Raw genomic sequence first — 23,751 nt, forward strand, 5'->3', positions numbered from 1 at the left:
TCCCGACTCTGTCTCATGGTCATTCATGAAACGGGCTAGCATGAGGGAGGTGGCCTTCTGTTCATTGTTTGATGCCTCGCCTCACTGTCCCACCCCAAGGACTGACCTCCAGGGACTCCCCAGCCCCGGTCAGTCACTGCCTCCTGACCATAAATTCAGGACACGTTCAGCAAACATCGTGGCAAGCCCCCGCCCTGTCCAACCACCAGCACTGATTACATGGCAGGGGCTCCGGAAACACATATTGATTGACCCGGGGGCACTTGAGGCTTGAGCTCAGTTCTCGGATCTCAGATATTGGCAGCCAGCTCCCCTGCAGCCAGCACTTAGGAGCAGCCATCCACCCCGCCTGACTCCCCAGTTTATTGCCATATAATTCCCACTGTCCCTAAAAGGCTCATCGATGAGGGTCTGCACAGTGGCCACTCAGACTAATGAAATCATGTGGTGGCTGGAAAGCCACAACGCTACCCCACCACCTCCGACTAAAATCAGAAGCGAGTGGCTGCCTGAGAGACTGGAGCTTCCTCTGCTGCCCAGCCCCGCCTCAGGGCAGGAAGGACAGGCAGGTGACTGTGGGTCAGCATTCTGTCTTCAGACCCCCTTCCAGAATGACCCTAACTGTAGGGGAAGAGGACACTGAGGCAAACACGTCCCCAAGGAGCCTGAGTAGGCTCCTTGGACAGGCTTTAGAGAACTGGGCACAGAGGCAGTGCTTTCCCAGGAACCCGCTCTCGCCCTGGGGAGCAAGAAGGGAGGGAGAAGCTGAGGCAGGCTCCCAGCCCCTAACCCTCCTGACAGATGCCGCAGTCCCACCCTGTCGCCCACCCCTAGCAGTATGCGGTGGGGGTGTCTCTGAGTCATTAGGAGAAGGATGAGCAGGGCGTCCCTTCCCTACTACCCACAGGACAATGTCCACCACACCCCCTGAGGAACTACTTGGCCAGGGCTCAGCCTCATGGTCAGGGAGAACGGGCACCCTAGGTCCATGCCGAGGCCCTCCTTCATCCGGCTTTAATCTAGACCCAACCACAGCCCTTGCACACTTCCTCTGTGGCCAGTTATGTGCTCAGAGATGGTGAACAGAACAAGACCCAGGTCAAGCACCCAAAGAACTCCCAGTCTAGACGAGGAGCACAGGTGGGAAGGGAGGGGTGGGCCTGTAAACCAGCAGCTCATGGCCTGCGAGGTGAAGCTTAACCTAGCTTAGAACTTCTGCCTGGGAGGGCCTCTGGAGAAGGAGGGAGAGATGCGGTAGGGAGGGGAAGGAAGGGGAGGAGCAATCTAGGAGCGTGCCTGACCCTGGGCTGGGCTGTTTCACACACCAATCCCTCCTGTCCTCACCCTGGCCACGGGTAGCTGCTGTCATTACCACTGTGGGATGAGAAGATCATCTGGAGGAATGAGCCCCACAGCTGACAAGGAGTGGAGCCAAGATGTGACCCCGAAGTCTCCGTTCTTTCAGCCAGCTAAGCCACTTTAGGTGTCCCCGTCCAGAGATAAACACTAAAAATGGAAGAGAGCAGGAGAACACCCCAGGTGAAAGTCCCTGCCCCCACGTCCAGGAAACAGATCAGCCCCCAGCCTTCCAACAAAGGATGGAGGAGACAAAATAACAAGATTGTCTTCCCAAAGTTCAGCGCTGTCAGTTTCCTCTGGGCTGGAACAAGGGCGGCTGGTGGCATTTCAGCTCTCCTCCTGGCAGGTGTTAGAGCACCTCCTAGAAACACAAAGGTCACATCAGGTCTTTTGAAAACAGGTACTCACAAAACATCCAGGTTTCCCTAAACACTCCACATTTCCCCTAATTCAGCCCCATGTCGAGGGCCTGACCTCCGGGTTTGGGGGTGGCCTCACCCCCAAGCCCATGGGGCAGAGCTGAGCCACTGGAGCACCTAGGCAGGAAAAGCCTATCCAGGTGTTTCTTGAAGCTTTCTCGGAAGCCTGAGTCACCTTAGCTAATCAGATGAAGAAACTCAGAGAGAAAATGGGGCGAGTATTAAGTCTGGGGAAATTACATTTGTCAGCTTTGCACATACAATTACACTAACCAAATGGTTGGGATAATGCAATCACGGGACTACAGAGTTTCTCTCTCTCTCTCTCTCTCTCTCTCTCTCTGTCTCTCTCTCAGCAGTAATGAGTGTGCAAGCAGGCTCTGCCACCCACCCCCAAAGCCCAGACAAGGACAGGCAGGACCCCCAAGGCCCAGTGATCCTGCCTCAGCTTCCTCAGCTTCCTCTCTCATTCTCCTGTGAGCTCACATGTTGTATAGGGAGGGCAAGAGGGAATTAGCTCAGTTTACATAATAAGAACTGCCCAAACCTTGGGCCCAGCCCACAAGTATCTGTAACTCATGGAGCCCTAGCATCAAATCACAGTCTTGCCTGTGAGTTGTTTAGTGATCGTTGGTTTACTGTTTTCTCAGTAGACATCTCTTGCCAAAGGGTAGGGTCGGGGTGGGGGGAGGGGGGGCGGACATTTAGAACTGTGTAGGATCATGAAAAGAGCACTGGACCAGGAGTCAGAACCTCTGTGCACAGCCTTGGCAGGTTTGCACTAGCAAACTGAGGTCCAGGGATGTGTCCCACCTCTGCACAGCCTTTTCTCTCCTCATGTAACAGCTGGGGCCTGTCAGCAAACCCACAAGTAGCAGAGCTCAGAGAAGAGGGGCTAACATCAACACAGGCAAAGGCAAGAAAATGCTTCTTTTCTTTCTTTTTTTTTTTTTTTTTTAGCGTTTATTTTTTTGAGAGAGAGAGAGAGAGAGCACTCTAGTGGGGGAGAGGCAGAGAGAGGGGAGGGGGAGAGGGGATCCAAAGCGGGCTCTCTGCTGTCAGCACAGATGTAGGGCTCAAACTCACGAACTATGAGATCATGACCTGTGCTGATGTAGGACACTTAACCAACTGAGCCACCCAGGCATCCCGAAAACTGCTTCTTTCAAAACTCAAGGTTTGGGGCACCTGGGTGGCTCAGTCGGTTAAGTGTCCAGCTTTGGCTCAGGTCATGATCTCACGGTTCATGAGTTCAAGCCCCACATCTGGCTCTGTGCTTAATAGCTCAGAGCCTGGAGCCTGTATCTCCCTCTCTCTCTGCCCCTCCCCTGCTTGCACTCTGTCTCTGTGTCTGTCTCTCTCTCAAAAAAAATTAAACATTAAAAAAACCCCTCGAAGTTTGAAGTAGACAGTTTTCAGGTCCCTCCCCGTCACCAGCCCCGTGGTTCTAAAGGCAGAAGGGATGTGGGATAAAGCAGCCAGAGCTTTCTTGGCCCATCTCTCCAATTAACCCACAGTACTGCTAATGTGCCCAGAAGAAAGGGTAACAGACTGTCCATTTCTACACACGCTTCTGTGACTCAAGAACAGATGCCAATTTCAATGAGAAAGTTTTATGTGTTTCATATAAATTGATTGAGTCTATTTCTGCTAAATGCATTATCCATTCACCACAGAACAACTATTAGAGTTAATAGAATTTGTAGCTAGAGCCATTATGATCCAAGCATGCCCTTCTGGGGATGACGGCATTGTGGCAAGGCGGCTTCCCAGGGCCCGGCCCCCTCGCTCACAACCTGTCTTCTTATGTCCACCAGAGCCGTCTGTGCTCAGGTGCCGCAGACGCGGCCAGGCTTACTTCAGTGGCCCACCGAAATAGTCAGGATTCATCTAGTTCCTGAACAAACAAGTGTATCCTAATCCAATTCCAAACAAATCCTATCATCCTGTCACTTGTCAGCACCTGCCAGCTTGGGGGTAGCGAGGAAGCTGGGGTTCGTACTTTCGCCTTAGCTTTTTACCATGTGCCAGTTTTGGAGGCAGGGGGCCCCAAGGCAGGGAGGACAGGAAACAAGTAAGGGTAGAAGTGCCGGGAGCCCCACCCACCCTGGGGGGGACTCAGGCTGGACTCTTGGGTTCATTGCATCATTAACAGCTTTCCCCAGAAATGCACAGTGACAGAATCTGGGACTTCCTGGGTGCGACAGGGAGTTCGCAGTGTTTCTCCAAGTGTGTCCCGACACCATCTGCTTCTGATCACCTTGCTAGGGGAGGGAGGACCCAGAAGTGCTGCTCATTAAAAATGAAGCTTCCTGGTCCCCACGGGCTTGTGGAATCTGAATGTCTAGGAAAGGAGAGCTGACACTCTGCATGTTTAACAAAACTCTCAAGAAAAGCCTGATCTGAAACAAAGTTTAACAACCCTCTTTTAAAAAGGCAGCCTTTTTTTTTTTAATGTTTTATTTATTTTTGAGAGAGAGAGAGAGAGAGACAGCGTGCGAGTGGGGGAAGGGCAGAGAGAGAGGGAGACACAGACTCGGCAGCAGGCTCCAGGCTCTGAGCTGTCAGCACAGAGCCCTACACAGGGCTTGAACCCACGAACCGGGGCTCGAACCCACAGCCTGTGAGATCAACTGAGCTACCCAGGCACCCCAACAGGCAGCCTCTTTTAAACAGATGAGGAGCCTAGGTCTGGAGAAGGTGAGAGGCTGGCTCAGAGTCACGTGACATACTTCCAAGTTTTTCTCTCTTAGACAGCAAAGGCCTTGCGTTTTGTCGTCACCTCTTTACACACCTAGAAACCATCAGTCACAGGGTGGTGCTGGGTGTTAGGAACTGTACTGGGCTCTTTTGTATGCAGTGTCTCATTAGTTGGTACTATAACATAATCCCCCTTTTACAGATGAGGCAATTGGCCCACAGAGGGTGAGTAACTTGCCTTAAGTTACACAACTTGTGCAAGAGGCTAAAGAACATGGTCTTTCATTTTTTAATCATATAAAAAAATTAATTTTTCTAAGCCAGGTAATATATTGAAGGGCAAGTTGTAATAAATCCTCTAAGAATCCTACTGTTGACTAGTCTTCTGGAGGAATCTCTTCTCTGAAAAACTCGGGTTTCTAGCGCTTTTGCTTAGAGCACATCTGCATCTTCACGGATACTCAAAACAGCACACTGGGTACACAGTGTACCCACAGACATGTAAGAAAGCTGATAATTGCAGCTAATTGGCATCCCTCTGTGTAAACCAACCCCCCCCCCCCCTGCTCCCCAGTCAGTGCACATGAAGGCACTTAGCACCCATTCAACTAGGGGTAGCAATTCCTTAAGACTCAGGCAGGCATGGGGCCATCAATACAGTCCTTGGGGCTGGTTTGGGTGGCTGGCCATGTTCCTGTTCAGCCGGCCTGCTTTTCAACCAAGTGCTGTATGTTCCTTCTTATTTTACTAAATTTAGATTATCACCTATTTATAGCGAGGGGACTAGTGATGACACAGGAAGAGCCAGCCTTAACAAGGCCTGCGAGACCCCAGTCACTGCACCAGGTTCAGAGTTACAATGTCACTCTTCATCTGAGCACGTCTGCCTTCCCTGGAAGCTAACACAGCTGTGCTCCAGGAAGAGACGTGGGGTGGAACTAATTCATGATTCACGATCCCCATTACTGACGTTAAAGAGTCTCTTCCAGTACAAGAGGTTTTGTACTTTGGAGACCTAGTCAGCATCCCCAAGAGGTGGCCTGCGTGGTTGCCAAAGGAGAGAAAGTTGCCTGCGCGGGGACCTGGTGGCAGTACGGGGTAGAGCAGAAGGCTGAGGAGGAGGCTTGCTCCCCTACCGCCCGCCCACCAGCAACAGCTTCGGGGCTGCCTCCTTTGATCTGTACACAGTTACTCAGCACACTCAGCATCTTTCATTTGGTCTTTACAGGCCCCCAGGCTCCCGGAGGATAGACCTCACTCTCAGGAAACAGTATGCCATAGGGCTTTGTTTGTTTATTTGTTTGTTTTTTGTTGAACTCTAGCCGACACCCAGTGTTACGCAAGTTTCAGGCGTCCGACGCCTTGATTCAACACATCCATATGTTATGCTGTGCTCCCCACAAGTGTATCTGCCATCTGGCAGCATACAACATGGTTACAGCACCACTGACTATATTCCCTATGCTGCACATCCCATCCCCATGACTCATTCATTCCATGACCAGAAGCTGCACCTCCCACGCCTCATCACCCATTTTGAGTCTGGCATGCTTTTCAAGAGCACGGACTACCTGTGTTCAAGTCCCAGCTATGCCACTTACTTTAAGCTACTCCCTTCTCCTTTCCGTGCCTTTGTTTCCCCGCGTCAAAAAAAAAAAAAAAAAAAAAAAAAAAAAAAAAAAAAAATGACGCTTACATTATTAGCGCTTACATTTCATTAAGTTCAGTGAAGTGAATGCATATCACAGGCTGAAAGGGGAACGGGACACAAAGTGAGCTGTATGAGCCATCGCTGTTTTCTCATTTCAGATGTAAGGAAAGGTTGTGTGACTTGTCCCACCCATCACGTACAGAGCCAGGATCCAAACCTAAGCTGGCTCACTCCGCAAAGTCTTCCCGCTCTAACCCCATACCCACTGGGAGCAATCCCAAAAACCACCCAGCTGCTGACCACAGCAAGGGAAAAGCTCTTGCTATATCCAGATCGACCGGTTTTCTCTTTCCCCTCAGGAGATTCAACTCAGCATTCAACACAGAAAACATCATTGCTTTCTAGTCAGTGTGCTTTTATAATTCCCCAAATCCCAATCCTAGAAGGGAAAAAAAAAATCAGGTAGGGCTGAGTTCAGTTCAACAAGCTTAACAAGCATGCGCTGTATGCCTGCTGTGTGCCAAGCCTTGTGCTGGGTGCTGTGGGGCCTGCAACTGGGAGTGAGCCAAAGCACCACTCTTGAAAAATGTGCCACCCAGAGCTAGGTCCACATAAGCCTGATGTGAAACCGCCACTCTCTTGGCACAAGAGAAATTCCGGTTCCATTTCCAATTTCCAATTCTGATGGTATCTGGAATTAGGACAGGTTCCCTGCTCCCCCCCCCCCCCACCCCACCCCCGGCCAGCTCCATGGTTCTGGCTTCACTCTGTGCTGGATGGTGAGGAGGTCTTTATCCAAGACTGGTGCACTGCAAATTATACTAAACTGATCATCATTTTTGAAAAGAAATCTAGTGTCCTTTGAGAAAGGAAAGAATCTATATTGTTACTTCATAACTTCCCAATCCTAGGCCCCCCTAGAGAACTAGCACAGCATCATCCAGCTCTGACAGGCTCAAAAACCCCTCATAAATGCCCAGTCTAATGCTACTTGGTGTTTGGGAGTATGGCAAGGCTACAGACAAAATGCTGTAAAATACCAGGCCATGACTCCTGCTAGCAGAAGAGAGGATTCACTGCCTTTCTCTCTCCTGGATGGCTTGAGAAAACATATTCCTTGTTTCCCATTTGTTTCAGTGAAAGTTTGCATAAGTGGGAGGCAACAAATGATCCAGGAACTCTGGTCTCAGCACACCTTGATTAAGATCATTTAGCTCCAAGACCAGTAGACACAAAAGATCCCTCCATCGGTATAAATACATTAAGCACTTGTTTTGAGGGAAGACCACTTTTAATTATCACCCTACTCCCAGACTTGCTGGGTCAGCCTGCAAAACAACCCTACATCCCCTTGGAGCTTATTCAGCTTTCTGCTTATTGCAGCAAAGCTGCAGTAGTCCTGGACAGAGAGATTTATTTTAATTCATCTGGGCCCAGAGCTGGACAGAGGAACCTGAGGAGACAGGCTGAAATACTAACTCTAGATCACATAAGGGAGTCCTCCCCACTTGCTCCTCCACTGACAAGAGGAAAAGGAACAAGAGGTAGAATCACCCCAGCCATCACTGCGTCAAGGAGGAAAGAGAGAGAAGGCACCAGGAAGAACAGAGTCTAGCCAGTGCCCTCCATGCTGGGTACTTGCACAAAAGATGAGGAAGCGCATGAAAGTGCTGGTGTGGGGTTTGGGGGTGCCTAGTGATTTATTGCATTATAACACATTATCATAAATGCAGTAGCTTAAAACAACACACATTTGTTATATCGGTGTCTGTAGGTCGGGGAACCAAGCTCAGGTCAACTGGGTCCTCTGCTCCATAGTGTCTCATAAGGTTGCAATCAAGGTGTCAGCCAAGGCTGAGTCTCATCGGAAAGCTCCATCAGGGAAGGTGCTCTTCCAAATTCACATAATTGTCGGCAGTTCTTGGAGAAGCCTAGGAGGAGGAGAGGAGGAGGGAGAGGGAGAAAGAGAAAGGGAGAGAGAAGCTGCAAGCAAGATGGAAGTTACAATCTTATGTAATCATGAAAATGACATCCCATCGCTTTTATCATATTTTATTGCTTAGAAGCAATGCACAGGTTTCATCCACACTCAAAGGGAGGGGATTAAGCAAGGCATGACTACCAGGAGGCAGAGATCACTGGGAACTACCTTAGAGCCTACCTGCAGCGGGCTTTTGTGTGCGAGAGATCACTCAATCACCAGCAAGCTTTGAGGGCTCATTGTGGAGTCTGATGGGCAAAATTCCTGGAAGTGATCTCACACCTATCAGACACTTAAATATTCACAAAACGCCTACTGAGTGCCAGTCCACAGCAAGATGATAAGTGGGTTGACAAAGATTCCTGGAGACCAAGGTCTCAAAAGCTCTGCAATTTGAGAATCAAACGTTCCAGGCCCCAGGTTTTCCTTCATGTGCAAAGCAGGGGTGGATGAACTGCTATGGTGCTTTCTCAGAGTAGGCTATTGTAGTGAGCAAATGAGATCACTTCTAACAGCCTTTGAAGGATACAAAAGAATATACTAATATAAAATGCTGTGCTATTGTTATTAACATTATTATTAAAACATATAATGGAAAAGATTGGGCCAGTTTACTCATCCCTCCATATGTTGCCCTTTATAAATTTTCAGGGTATTTATAGCCCTCCTCCTTCCCAAACTATGAGCTGTGCACATTTGTTTATACATTAAGTGTGTGTTCTAGGTATATTTTTCCTCGAATTTTTTTTGCAAAAGTTTCAAGCAAATCCCAGCTCTTAAGCTAAAAAGGGAGAGGGGGTAGTATTTTGCATTTTGGGTCCTCTTGTCCAAGCAATTCCCCCAACACAGGTCATTGTCAATTTGCAAATGAAGCATTCAAACTCTGTTTGGGGAAAATAAGTGACTTATGTGGAGCCATAGTGGATTGCTCCAAAAAGACCCACTCGTCCATATAAATTGAAAGAGGGTTTTTAGTCTTTTATTTTTTTTTTTTAACGTTTACTTATTTTTGAGACAGAGGAAGACAGAGCATGAACGGGGGAGGGTCAGAGAGAGAGGGAGACACAGAATCTGAAACAGGCTCCAGGCTCTGAGCAGTCAGCACAGAGCCGGACACGGGGCTCAAACTCACGGACTGCGAGATCGTGACCTGAGCCAAAGTCAGCCCGCTTGACTGATTGAGCCACCCAGGCGCCCCAAGTCTTTTAAAGCTTGTCAAGATCTCAGTCTTAATTTGTTTTTAAGCAAATCCCAGGAGACTGGATCTGAGCGGTCTGATTTAGTTTTTAGTGAATATTGACAGTATCTTCATAATAATATGAGCACATTTTACTCATTTAATTATTATTTCTTAAGTGAATGGCAGATTAATCCTATTCCAGGATTAATGCTTTTTTTATATTAAATATAATTTATTGTCAAATTGGTTTCCATACAATACCCAGTGTTCATCCCAACAGGTGCCCTCCTCAATGCCCATCACCCGCTTCCCCCCTCCCGCACCCCTCATCAACCCTCAGTTTGTTCTCAATATTTAAGAGTGTCTTATTGGTTTGCCTCCCTCCCTTTCTGTAACTTTTTTTTTTTTTTTTTTTTTTTGCTGATGCATAGGATTAATGTTAACAAGTGAGGAAATTAAGGCATGGCTTACACTTGTCTAGCAACCTAACAGAATCAGAAAAATGCCCCAGGCCTCAGAATAGCTCCCTGATAAAGAGGACTATTTCCTTTCCTCAACTGACCTTATGACTTTGATCTACTAACTAGTCCATTCAGCCTATCAATTGATAGGTTCCATCAACCATCAGGTCAATGGAGTGTCCATACTGCCAAGGAGTAGGACTCAAGCATTCTCATATAGACTGCAGGGCTCCCTACATTTCAGTAATGTGGGTGTGGCTGTACGCATATGAGTGTGGGCTGGTTGTGTATGTGGATGACTATGTGAAGATGGTTGTGGCCCCCTAGGACCCTACCCCTTTCTGTTGTGCAGTTATAGGTAAGAGACAAAATGCCTTTCAACAAACATCCATTTGTATGACCAGGACCCCCCTGGATCCTTCCATCCTATACTGCTCTAATTCTAATACAGGAACACCAAGTGCCAGTGGTACTCCCACCAAACCACACCCAGCACCCTCAGCATGCATGATCTCCTCCTCTGACCACTTGAGTGGGTTCAGGGGCTGATATTTGGTCTGCTCTCTTCTTTCTATATTGTTTTGTTCTTCGCTCAACAAAGGTTTGTGAACCTCCTCCTATGTGACTGGCAATGTTGTAGGTCCTGGAGGCAAAGCAGTGAACAAAATCAACTAAGCCTCACTTAAGCTTACATAGAGTGTACATGCTGGTAAGGGTGACAGACAACAAACAAGTGTACAGGTGAAGTAGTTTCAGATAGTGATGTTTTGTGAAGAAATCAAAGCAAGTGAAGGGGACAGAAATGACAGTGGCATAGCATGTGTGGTATGTGCATATGTGCTATAACAATGGGGGTGTTAACAGAGAAAACTTCAGGTTCCTTCAAGTGTATGTCAGAGCAGAACCAGATAATACTACTTGTCACCACCATTAAGGTCCTATGTTTTACTCTTTGCCTGGCGTGGCCTAGGGAAACTTCCAAGGCCCTCAAGACATAGCTATAGCTCTCATAAACTCTAGCGGCCTTGACTATGAAGTGTTCAGAGACACAGCAGAAGATGGGTAGAAAAAGGGGAACATGCCTGGAATGAAGAAGCCAGGTGGGGTGGGAATGACCCGGATGCCTGGCTCCTCACCAGGGGGATGGCAAGCCAAAAGCCATGAACAGTGTCTAAAGGGCCTTGGGAAACCTACTCCCTATCTAAACCAGCACTGCTATTTGAGGGATAACAACAGGAGTCTCTGGTCTTTGGTGTTTCTACTACAAGCAGGTGGGATATCTTGATTCTAGGAGGTTCATTCAGCTTGAGGGGTCAAAACAATAGCTGGGAGCCCAAGGAAGGGTCCAGTCCCATAACAAAAAGTTCTTTATAGACGACTGCCACATTAGTCCCCTGGCCCTATACATGACTAGTGTCATTAATTTGGTACCTGACCATGTCGACACACACATCTCTGTGATCTTCTTGGCCTTTTCCTCATGCTTGTTGATCATGGTGCCCATCTCTAGCTACTTGGTAGCATCATAGGCAGGAATAAGACAGAAGTATCTCTTCTCTTCTTTTCTCTAGTCCCCTCATCTCAGATGCATTGCCTTCCCTTTTTGGTCCACCATTTGGTCCTATTTCTTCCACCACTACTTTCCCTTCTGCCCTTGACATCTGTATTTCCCACCCTCTCAGGTGTCATTGTTTTCCAATTCATCTTAGAGGGTCCAAGACCCAGACCCAGAGTCAGGACCCATTTGTTCTTTTCTAGTTCCAAATCACTTGGCCACTTGGGCTGCCTGTACTCCATCTGTCCATCTGTCAGAGGTGTTCCAGTCACAAGGGCCTCGTAAGGATTTCGCCCGTCATGACTTAGAACCAGTCAATAAGCAAGAACTACTAAGAATAAAGCTATGAAGGAGGGATTCTGGCCTCCGGCACCATTGCTGTCTCTCAGGAGGCAGTGAGCCCTACTCACATAACCCTTATGGCCAAGCACCAGATGAAGGTCTTCTCTCCCCTTGGTCCATGGACAAGAGCAGATAAGGACAGAAATCAATAACTCTTCAGGGCTGCATGTGACAAGGCTGGTGTTTGAACCACCACCACTTCCCACTTGAAACTCAAAACCAAATCCATTAAGTGTATAGTGTAACCCCCAGATGGGTGAGTCCACAACACCCCTCTCCCTATCAAATACTTTATTAACACAACTCCAGCCTGATACCAACTTGGGAATAACCAAATTAGCCCCGAGGACTCCCTTAACTTAATTTTTACAGCTATGCTTTCAAGATAGTGTTTTTCCTGTGACCTTTCTCTTCTCTCATGTGTTACTCACTTTCCCTCAGGGAGCAGGGGGTGGCTGAGAACACAACACAGGAGCCATCACAGGAACCATTAAAAACTCCCTCAGATTGCCGTGTGTCAGAGCTGTTTAGGGTAATTCAGTCCTGAAAGCAGCTTTTATCTCAACAGCCCTGACTTGCTGCCCTGTTGATGGCTTGCTCAGAGGTTCCCTTCCATGAAGGGATGTCTGCCTCCCAGCAGAGAGGGAAGTGGGCCTCTGGTCTTTGTTCTGTGGGAGACCTCAGCATTTTTAGGCATCCTCTTTGTCTAGTGGAACTGTGTGAGGGGCAAATGAGATGACGGTGTAAAAGTAAAAACAGACCACGTGTGAGCGTATCTAGCACAAAAGGCAGGGCTGGTGTTATAATTATTGTCACCAGGTCCCAATTTCTCATCATCAAAAAAGAACAAGAAAGAAATAACCAGAAAGCTTTGCATAGATGAACACGGGGTGTGTGAATGTGTGTGTGGAAGAGTGTGTGCGAGTGTAACCACGTGTGAATGTGAGGTGTGAGTGTGAGAACTTGTATTAGGTGTGTGTGATGCTGTGTGCGGTATGAGTGTGTAAGTGTGTGGTGTATGTGTCATGTGTGTGGTGTATGTGGTGTGTGTGAGTGTATGGGACTGTGGGTGTGAGTGTGTGTGTGAAAAGGTTCATGTTTGTGCCGATGCCATCCAAACATGCAAACAAACTCAGTCTGAGAAGCAAACTAGAACATGAAGAATTCACCAACTGAAAACTGACTGTGTTGTAGAAAGAGTCAATGTGACCTGCCTTTCTTCACTTAGCCTGAGATTTAACTTTTCTACATGGTTGCCTATCTGATAGGATAAAAGCGATTCTTCCCCCTTCCCTATCTACTGACCTAACATGGTTTTCAGGAGCTAAACCTGCTGGAGAATATTGAGGTGCCACATTAATGTGTTATAATTAAATAAATTGACATTGGAGGACTAACGATTTCTAGCCCTGTTCACTCAAAGTCATAGTGACATCTTTTTACCTCAGGTTAGACTTCCAGGACGTTCCACCATCTATCGAATGTAAGTACCAAATATCAGCACATTCCAAAACTGTGAAATCAAAGCTTGTCGCAGCTAGCTGGACCTCAGCCTGATACACAAAGATACAGGACCACTCTCGTGCCCTCACCCAACATCGGGTATAAACTTGAAATTAACAGGAGGATATGCTGAAGCACTAGAAAAACATACATGACAGAGAGAGAGAAGAAAGTAAATTAGTGTAAAATATTTCTCTCTGGCGCCATTTAATGAAGGGACAAATAGCCCTAAACAACTGGTTAGGTGTGGGTGGCACTATCAAGAAAAAGCTAAGTTATACTTAGTGGGCTGTCTCCCAAAAAAAGGAAAAACATGATATAACAGCAAGTTCTAGGCCATGGTCATTGGAGACATCCCTGATATGCAATCTGAAAACCCTGCAGCCCAGGAGTAGAAATGCAGGTGAGAGACCTGACCAGATAGATAATATAAAAGGGCTAATCATAGCAAGTGACCTCAAGTGATCCCTACATCATAATTGTTTTCAAGGATTCTGGGACAATAGTAGTGATGGAGGTAACAGCTTAGTTGTCTAACTCTCTGAATCTAAAAGCAGAATGACCATATATTAAAACTGAAAACCCATAGACATTTACAACAAAAATGTTTGATTAAAAAATGCCCGAAATACAAATGGGTGAGGACAAAGTACAACAACCATAAAACCTGAAAAATATCAGCATCTGAACAAAAGAAAGGAGAAGAAAACAACAGGCTGGTCTTATAAACCTGAGAACAGGAGAAAATGGCTGACAGATATTTGCTGGAAATGACTGACAGCCAATCTGGGAACCATTGCTGAACCTGGGAGAGGCTTTGTCCAGTCCAGGAGTGTGTGAGTGCAAGGTGGCCATGGTAATGTTCAAAGGAGCTAGACCACCCCAGCCACCAAGCTTCCTTTCCAGGAAAGGGCCCACACTGAGAAGAAATTTCTAGATGTCAAATCAATATTGAATAGGATAGGAATAATAGAAACAAAATAAATGAATAAAATGATGTCTAGATAAATATGAAAGAATGAGACAGAGCCAGAAACTTTTGAAAGCAAAACACCATATTTTTCAACACAACATGAAAAAAAGAGTAGAGGGAGCTTGGTGAAGTTAGAAAAACTCCTGAACCCTTAAAATCCTAGAAAATTAATTTCATGTAAAAATGCATGGGTTATCAAGACCAAATCTCATCCATGTTACAATGAGAATTTTACTTTTATTTTTTTATATAATCTATTGTCAAGTTAGCTAACATACAGTGTATACAGTGTGCTCTTGGTTTCAGGGATAGATCCCCGTGATTCATCGCTTACATACAACACCCAGTGCTCATCCCAACAATTGCCCTCCTCAATGCCCATCACCCATTTTCCCCTCTCCCCCAACCCCATTGAATATCTCTTCTTTAAGTATAATTGAAAAGATGTTCAAATTGTAATGTATATTATTATGATTAGTAGTAGTAGTAGTAGTATTAAAGTAAACTCTACCCGGGGCGCCTGGGTGGCGCAGTCGGTTAAGCGTCCGACTTCAGCCAGGTCACGATCTCGCGGTCCGTGAGTTCGAGCCCCGCGTCAGGCTCTGGGCTGTTGGCTCGGAGCCTGGAGCCTGTTTCCGATTCTGTGTCTCCCTCTCTCTCTGCCCCTCCCCCGTTCATGCTCTGTCTCTCTCTGTCCCAAAAATAAATAAAAAACGTTGAAAAAAAAAATTAAAAAAAAAAAAAAAAAAAAGTAAACTCTACCCCCAATTTGGAGCTCAAACTCATGACCCCAAGGTCATGAGTCATATGTTCTACTGACTGAGCCAGCCAGGCACTTCTAAATTGTAACGTTTTAATAATATATTCTTTTTTTTTTTTTAATTCACATCCAAGTTAGTTAGCACATAGTGGAATAATGATTTCAGGAGTAGATTCCAATGATTCATCCCCTATGTATAACACCCAGTGCTCATCCCAACAAGTGTCTTTCTTAATGCCCCTTTACCCATTTAGCCCATCCTCCCACCCCCAACACCTCCAGCAACCCTCAGTTTGTTCTCTGTGTTTAAGAGTCTCTTATGTTTTGTCTTCCTCCTTATTTTTATATTATTTTTGCTTCCCTTCCCTTATGTTCATGTGTTTTGTATCTTAACTTCCTCATAGGAGTGAAGTCATATGATATTTGTCTTTCTCTGACTAATGTTATTTAGCATAATACCCTCTAGTTCCATTCACATAGTTGCAAATGGAAAGATTTCATTCTTTTTGATTGCTGAGTAATACTCCATTGTGTGTGTGTGTGTATATATACATATATACATGTATATATATGTATATATATACACCACATCTTCTTTGTCCATTCACCCATCAATAGACATTACAATGAGAATCTTGAAAGAGCATAGAGAACAAAACAACACCTCCAAGGAAAAATGAAAGCATACCAGAAAGACACACCGCAGAAAATATCAAAATTGTAATCTTCTATTTCCAAATGAGCTAACTGGCATTAAAACAATAATAGAAGACATGAAAAATAACACAAATCAGTACCACAAGAGATGAAAAACCAAGTGGTAGAACTCAGAAAGAATTTGAGATGAAAGGAAAAAATAACTTCAGAAGTGAAGACTAAATTGGAAGACATGCAAGAGCAAATAAACACACAGTTAAATGCCTTAGAAGAAATAGAAGGTGAAAAGAGAAAAAATTTTTAAATCAAGAAGACGACATACATCAGGATAGGCAGAGAAGATCCAATATACAGATAACAGGAGTGCCTGAATTAGAAAATCAGAGAAAGGGAGAAAAGTAAATGCTTAAAGTTATCATTCAAGGAAAATTTTTTACTAAAACTACTTATTAAAAGACCACACTGTGTTGCTGAGAAAACTGACCCAGAATGAGTGATGCCAAAGGGTATTCTAGTAAAATTGTTGGAAATTAAAGAAAAAGAAAAAAGAAGGATTGGAGACACCTAAGCAAAAATAGCAAGTGATTTATCAGAGAATGAAATTTAAATTATCATCAGAGTTTTTGACAGTACTATTTATGCCAGAAAAAATAGAGTAATGTGTTTTTTCAAGGGAAAAAATACTATCAATACCCAAGAGCTCAAAGAATATTATTTCTATGACCCTTTCTAGTGAATCTACTTGAAAACAAGCTTCTGACAACCAAACTGACTAGAGATATATCAACACAACTGATACGCACATTAAACCTACAGTACTTACAGAAAGACTAGCTGGAGGTTAAGAGGAAAGAGTGTCATATGTATGGTGATACCCCCAAACAGTATAGAGTACAGCTTCAGGAAACCATAGGAGAATGGAGAGCACATATACCCTGCACAAAAATTTAACTGATCTTTACTTTTATATTGATGATGGTAAAATAGTAGTGTTGTAACTCTGATACTATTGCGTGTATAATGGAGGATAAAGGAACTGAGTAATTATAGAATATTCTACACCTGTTATCACCTGTGTTCTTGAGAACCAAGATTCTCTGTGTGGAAAAAAGAAATGTGTATGCAATACAGAAGGGATTAAATTTAAAACCCTGTAGTCCTGAATTTGAACTGGAAGTATCATTGTGGGCTCATGACGTATTTTGTCATATACATATGTGTCTACTTCATATGTATGTATGTGTATACTGATATACATACATGTTTCTTAGTTCTGGCCTCTAGAGAAACCTAGAAACAATCACCAGTTCTGTAGCAATAAGTGTCTATAGCACCTAGATTATATACTTACAGAGCATTTTTCCACTAAAAGAAATCAAAGCTTTTGAGAAAATGGCTGAGTCCAGGTCTGGGGAAGGAACATTCCATCGTACAAGATAGCAAGGAAGCAAAATAACTAAGGAGGCTACCACTGGGCACAAATGTAACAGTATGAGCTTCTAAAGGATACTAATTGTGATTAATTAAAGCCAAAAACATGCCTAAATTCATGGATTAATAATGATATATAAACAACTAATTGGTCAACTTTGGAGGATGATAGAAAATTAATCCATCATCTTGAAAACTGTAAGGAGAAAGAATTGAGCATTTATCTTGCTTTTTCTATATAAACTGTACCACTTGGTAACCAAACAGTAGATGAGAGGAAGCATCTCTTTATATATTCCAACTAATAAATAAGAAAAAAAAGATATCATTTGAATATCATTATTTTACAACTCCCAGTAAATAAATGGACCTAAGCATTAAGTTTCAACAACTGCTAACATCCGAAACAAAACAAAAACAAACAAACAAAAACAAAACAATAATCAGACACTGGTCATATATCTAGAAGTAGACACTGCTCCATTGTTTGAAGAGTTGAGACAGATAGAAATGTTTTAACCTCACGATGGCTACAATATGTGTATTATTTTTACTTTGCCCCAATAAGGAGAACAATTTATTAATTATCATCATGTACCCAAAAAGGGGTTACTTTTTTCAATTTATAATAAAGAATGATATCATAGGCATTTATGGATGGTGAGTAATTATATTTACTTGGATTTTAGTCCTGATTTTATTTAATGGCATCTACAATGGCCATCAAAGCGGTTCAATATGCCACAGCTCCCGTGAAGTTCAGCTCAGTCAACAGTTATAAATAAAATTCAACTCCATGGATCAGAATCAAAATGGTACAAAAGATTCACCTATGCCATTGAGCGCTACTGTGTGGTACACCTGCATAGGCCTTAAACATGAGGCAAATTCCTTATTATTGTGATTAATAGTAATAGTTGAAAACTTATTTTCCTTGGTATCACGCTTTATTTCTTTGCATTCAATTGAGCAGATGAGATGGCTTAGCAACAGTAATAAAACTAGTACAATCACTGTCTAGCCCATTTTTTAACATGGTGAGGTATATTACTAATTGATTTGTTTCTTCTTGGAGGGTGCTGCAATATACTTAAAATGAAACCCAGTGCTTAATGGATTTTTCTTTACTCTGCTGTCTATAACCAATCAGTATTTTGGTGTTTGTGGGTCCTTTATACAATTTAGATGTGAATGAGTATTAAGCTAGGTTTCCAATGTGTGGTATAAGTAAGAACAAGATTAAGCAGTTCATTTTTTTTTCTTTCCTAAATGAGATTTAATACAATAGTTGTTTTTTTTTTTTTTCCAAGTGAAGGGAAAAGAGCCAGTCTTCCTCCTTCCTCTACCCCCAATCCAGGTTCCTCCTTGGGGTCCACTTAATCCTCCACAGAACCTCAGGGTCCAATGTAGACTCTCATCTAGGGAATACAAGGACCCTTGTGCTCCCAGGTTAGCAGCTCAGCATCAAGTCCATATCACTGCTGGTCTAACTGTGACCTTGATCTTCTCACCAAAAACCAAGGTTTTGCCTTATTGCTTCTGACCCAGTCCCTCTCTGTTATATCTCTGCTTCCTGACCTTGTAAACATTCCAGTTTCTGGATTTTATTTCCACACCTCCTGGCTCCCCATGGCCTCTCTGGGAACCAGAGTCCTGATGCTGAGGACCAACTCTCCCTGGTTTGTGCCTGTGACCCGCTAAAGCCTACACTGTGCTAGGCTATGATACTATAGGGCCAGGGTAGGATATTCTGGGGCTGAGGGCCCACGCACCATGATATCCTGACCAGACTCTCACCTGTCCCCTCATGGTGGCCTGCCTACTCTCTGGGCCTTAAGCCAGCTTGATATGGTCTGTCCTGGCTTTAACTGAGCCCAAGCATTATGGATTTAAAAGAAAAAGAAAAATAGATTCTCAGACGGGTCCCATGAGGATTTCCTGGTGAGTCTAGCAACTTTTTCAAGTCTTGAACTTGAACTCAGATCTGTGCTTAATGCCTGGCTTGACTGATTATTCACTCTGTGTACCACAGGCTAGTCACTCAGCTTGAATTTCCTGATTTTTAAATTTAATACATATTTAAAGGCACAATACCTAACTCATATTATATACACATTCTATTTTGAGAGGTTTTTGTCACCTTCATGGGAAGAATTTACTTCTCAGGTATCCGAGGTTCAGCCTTTCACCACTGGACACACACACACACACACACACACACACACACAGAGAGAGAGAGAGAGAGAGAGAGAGAGAGAGAAGCATAAAACAAATCAGGAAATAAACAGCTTCTACCTGAGAACCAAAGCTTACTTTGACTTCTCCCCCCTGGAACCACTGTCACTAAATCTCTTGCCTCTCAGATTCTGGACCTACCTGCTTTGATCTATAAGGTTGTATCCAATACTTTCCACCCCCAGAGACACTTCTGAAAATCACCCTAGCATTTGTCTACTGTCTCATGGTTCTAACTATCTGCCTTAGCTTAGAACTGATATCATGCCTACGTTGCCTAAAGTACCTGCCAGACCCTTCCTGCTCCAAGAGTCCCTTGTTCCAGATACCTCCTCTGGGGCCCTCCTAGGCTCACAGCAGTTAATATCACCAGGCTCAGAGCAGTAGTAATTTTCTTTTAAATCCATGAACCCACCCCTCAAGCAAAGATCTGGAAATTAATATAGTCTGCTCCCAGCAAACCTTAACCCAGTGCTCAGCGGAAGGGAGCCAACACCATGTTAGGCACTTTAGAGGGACACTAGAAATAGAGCAGAGTAGCGATTGTCCCTGTCCCTTTATACAAAGCCACAGGAACTTACAGTTCTGGTGAACTTATCTTTAAAAATAGATTCTAACATTAAAGTCTTAATAAGGACACAGGATCAGGGAGGGACTCCTGTAGGAACAATCTGAAAAGGCTAGAAGTCTTCAGTGCAAAAAGCTGGGAAGGCCTTATCACCACCAAAGCATCTTTGGACGGAGAAAGAACCCCCAATTTTTCAGTTCCTTCTCTAAGGCTGACTTACTCAGAAAAGTCTGGAGAAGGATGTTCTTTCTCCGTTTGAACAATGAAGTAGATAGGACTGAGTTCACAAATCTCATTGATTCTCCCGGGAAAGTTTTTACAAAATGCAAGTATTGTCCTCCCCCAACCATCGCCCAACCTAGTATCTACTAATCTGAATACCCAGAGTTCTGAAATTCATACTTTTAAAGGTCCTCAGGTGGTTTGGAAACCACTGAATTTAGTGATCTCCAAGGTCCCATCTTGCTGTGACATTCTATGATGTCAGATTCCAGAAAGAATGAGCAAAGGGAACCAACAGGTGAGGCTTGAGCAAGACAAGCCCACACACATAATAAGCAGGAAAGCCCTTGGACAATGGACAATGAAGTTAGAAACCCCATACCCCTAAGAGATATAGCTGGTGGGAAACATAAATTGATTCCAAGAAACTCTGGGGCAGATTTATGAGGGTCAAGGCCATCCGAGGGAGCAGGGAAGACCATCATGCCTGGAAGGCCGCTGAAAGCAAGCAAATTCTAGCTGGATAAATCATGGGTCTGACCTGGGATGGCAAATCCTGTTCCCATGGAATCCACTCTGGAAAGAATTTTCTCTCTGGACCTCTCCATCAGAAATTGCTGAAAATAAAAACAAAATTTTGTGTACAGAAACCACCTGAGACTAACATATGTCCACTGAGTTGGGAAAATACTGATCCCTTTATTGAGAAGCAGCCCTAATGTCCCTCCTTTATGGAATGGGAACATAAATCTTGAGATTGGGTGTCTCTGCTTCTCACAATCAGAAATTGAATAGGAATTTACATAATTTTAAACTGTGTTCATTATGTATCTCCAATGCCAAATGTTATTCTAAGCATTTTGCTTAAGCCATCACTTAATATTCACACTAAGTCTACTCTCCATGTGTTCAGATGAAGAAACTGAGGCTCAGAGAGGTATATGATTTACCCTGGGTATCATAGCTGGTGAGGGGCAAAATCCAGGATAGGAAAAGTTAGCCCATCTGGACCCAAAGCCCTTGCTTCTCTCCCTACCTCACCAAATGCCCCATCTGGTCAGGAAGTAGAAGCCCAGCATTTCTGGGAATGTCTCAGAACATTTAGAACAGAGTTTAACCTGGATGGAAGTTAGAAGTGGGTCCCATTGAAGGGGAAATGCTCAGGTATGGTGCCAAGCCCATACCTTTAGCTCTCTTCCTCAGCACACCCTTAAGAACAGAAGAAAGTGGGGTGCCTGGGTGCCTCAGTCATTTAAGTGTCTGACTCTTGATTTAGGCTCAGGCCATGATCTCAAGATTGGTGAGATCAAGCCCAGAGGCAGGCTTCATTCTGACAGCACAGAGCCTACTTGGAATTCTCTCTCCCTCTCTTTCTGCCCCTCCCCTGCCTATGTGCTCTGTCTCTCTCTCAAAATAAATAAATAAACTGGGGGAAAAAAACAGAAGAAAGAAAACACACACACACACACACACACACACACACACACACACACACACACTTCGTTTCCAGGACTGAATTAACTGCATGAACTGTCATGCTTCTGCTCCAGATTGAGAAGGCTGCCCCCAAATCTAGGCTGCTTGCCTCAGACACAGACTGGATTTGAGAACAGGCTTCAAGGAGCTGGAGATCACAGGACAAGTGGATTTTGTGATTCCCCTTCCAGGATTGTCTTTTTTCTCCCTGTTCACATTCTCATCCTTAGCTCACTGGGTTTAAATCCCTAGGTGCTGCTGGTGGAGGATTCATCCATATTCACGGAAACTCCCCTGGCCACATTTCCCATTGTCAGGAACAGCACCTACCTTAGGCATAGGCAGGAGTCATTAACACAATTCATATTTTTAGAGTTTGGCACTTTACAAAGACCTTTAATATCCCTTGCTCCCTTTAATCCTCATGCCCATCCAGCCCCTTTTACAGACTAAGGAGCTCTGTCGAGGTCCCACAACCAATAATTTATAAGGGAGCCCCAAAACCCATGTCCTTATCCATTTCACCCCTTGGACACAGCCCACACTTAGGATTTGGGTGCTGGAGAGAGTAAAAGGGCAATTGACCAGGAGAGTTCTGTTAAATGCCCTCAGTAAAGAGTTAGCTCTTTGAATTAACAGGTTACTCCTTTAGATTATAAAAAGATAAGAAAATTAACAATTAACCATTCACACAAACATGAATGGATTCATCACCTTCTTGCCCTTGAAACCAAATCGGCCTTCAAAAACCAAATAGATATCAACACCTTCATTTGAAAAAAGTAAAGTGGAGAAAGTGTTGAATACCCAGTGTTGAGTAGCTGTATGCATTGGAACCTCAACTAGAACTTCCATTTCCTGACCTTGGGGCCAGGGCAGTGTCACAAAAGCCCACCACACTGGCCCAGTTTTCAGATTACCAAAACTCCCCAGTGCAATCTCAATCTGATTGCTTGTAATTAGCAACCCAAACTAAGCTTTCATTTCTGTATCATTAAATCAGATGAAAATCTTCAAAAAATTTTTCACTTTAACATTTTAGTGAGCGAAAGTATGTATACCAAATTAATTTTTCAATAATTCTCTATAGGTAGAATTTGACTTAATCACTTTAGAGGGAAATAATTTCTTCAGTCTTATAATGACATTTTTATATTTTAAGTAAAAGTAATTTACCAAGAACACATTTTTAAGAAGTTTTTATAGGTTGTACAAATGTTAGAATTCTAGCCAATATGAAATCTTACAATTCCTCAGGATCCAGCCTGGCTCAAAGATAGAAAGTTTCAAAGGAGGGGTGGGGTGTGCTAAGTGATCCTGAGCCACCCCTAGAAGGCCACCTAAGGACACTGGGTGCTCTGGAGACACAGCACCCGGAAGTGGTGGTGAGGGGCTCTGAAAAGGAGAGCATGCACTGGAGAGAAATGTGATCTGTTTCCCATTTTTTATACTTTCTGTTACATAGAGAGCCTGGAAGCCACTTTCACTGTGTTTACAAACCTAACTTGGTTATAAATAAGGAGGCTGAGCCTCACTGGGGGCCTGACACATGGACAAAGCCACTGTCCTGGGTGCTTGGCCAATGGGGAACAGAGGGCTATGGAGCTGATTCTACCTCCAGTTTATTCTTTTGAGCTTCTGCAAGCTAAGGGGATTCTACATGCATGTGTCCAACCTTTGGGAGTAGGTTAGATGCAGTTATAATAGCATAGATTGAGCACCTGTGATTTGCCCAGCGTTGTGCCCAACTTGGTGAGAAATTGGGAAGGGCCCAGCCACTGCCCATGCCTGACTCACCTCAAAAGAGTCTTCTCTCCCTCCTCAGAACTCCCACAGTGCAGTTAGCCGAACTCTCAGAGGGCTTTTTTTTTTTTCTTACTATCCTGTGTTGTAGATAGTTGCATCCCTTTTAATGTCCCTTAGTAGGCTATAAGCTTCTTTTTTTTCAAGTTTATTTGTTTTGAGAGAGAGAGAAGGCAAGTGGGGGAAGAGCAGAGAGAGAGGGAGAGAGAGAATCCCAGCACAGAGTCCGTTGTGGGGCTCTATCCCACGAACCGTGAGACCATGACCTGAGCCGAGATCAAGAGTTGGACACTTAATCAACTGAGCCACCCAGATGCCCCTAGACTGTAAGCTTCTTAAGCCCAGATCAGTCAGCTCTGTGTCTATCCCCTCATATCTGACCCAGGGCCTGGCACATAGTAGATCCTCAAGAGAAGTTTCCAGTTTGAATGGCTGATCAGTGTTTCTTGCCTTGATCCTGGTGCCATCTTGGAAC

At 44.4% G+C, this 23,751-nt stretch overlaps 1 protein-coding gene and 1 long non-coding RNA gene across 2 annotated transcripts in view; one reads left to right on the plus strand and one right to left on the minus strand.

The window, feature by feature from the left end:
• Nucleotides 1-23,751, plus strand: part of ALK (ALK receptor tyrosine kinase) — a 668,845-nt gene that overhangs the window by 589,090 nt on the left and 56,004 nt on the right. The gene's annotated exons all lie outside the window — the stretch shown is intronic.
• LOC122216469 lies at nt 7,804-20,251 on the minus strand. Its single transcript, XR_006200921.1, has 2 exons — nt 20,178-20,251; nt 7,804-8,112 (listed from the first exon to the last, which is right to left on the minus strand). It is a non-coding gene; the product is annotated as an uncharacterized LOC122216469 (long non-coding RNA).

This window comes from Panthera leo, chromosome A3, assembly GCF_018350215.1.
Source record: "Panthera leo isolate Ple1 chromosome A3, P.leo_Ple1_pat1.1, whole genome shotgun sequence".
NCBI classification, from domain to species: Eukaryota; Metazoa; Chordata; class Mammalia; order Carnivora; family Felidae; genus Panthera; species Panthera leo.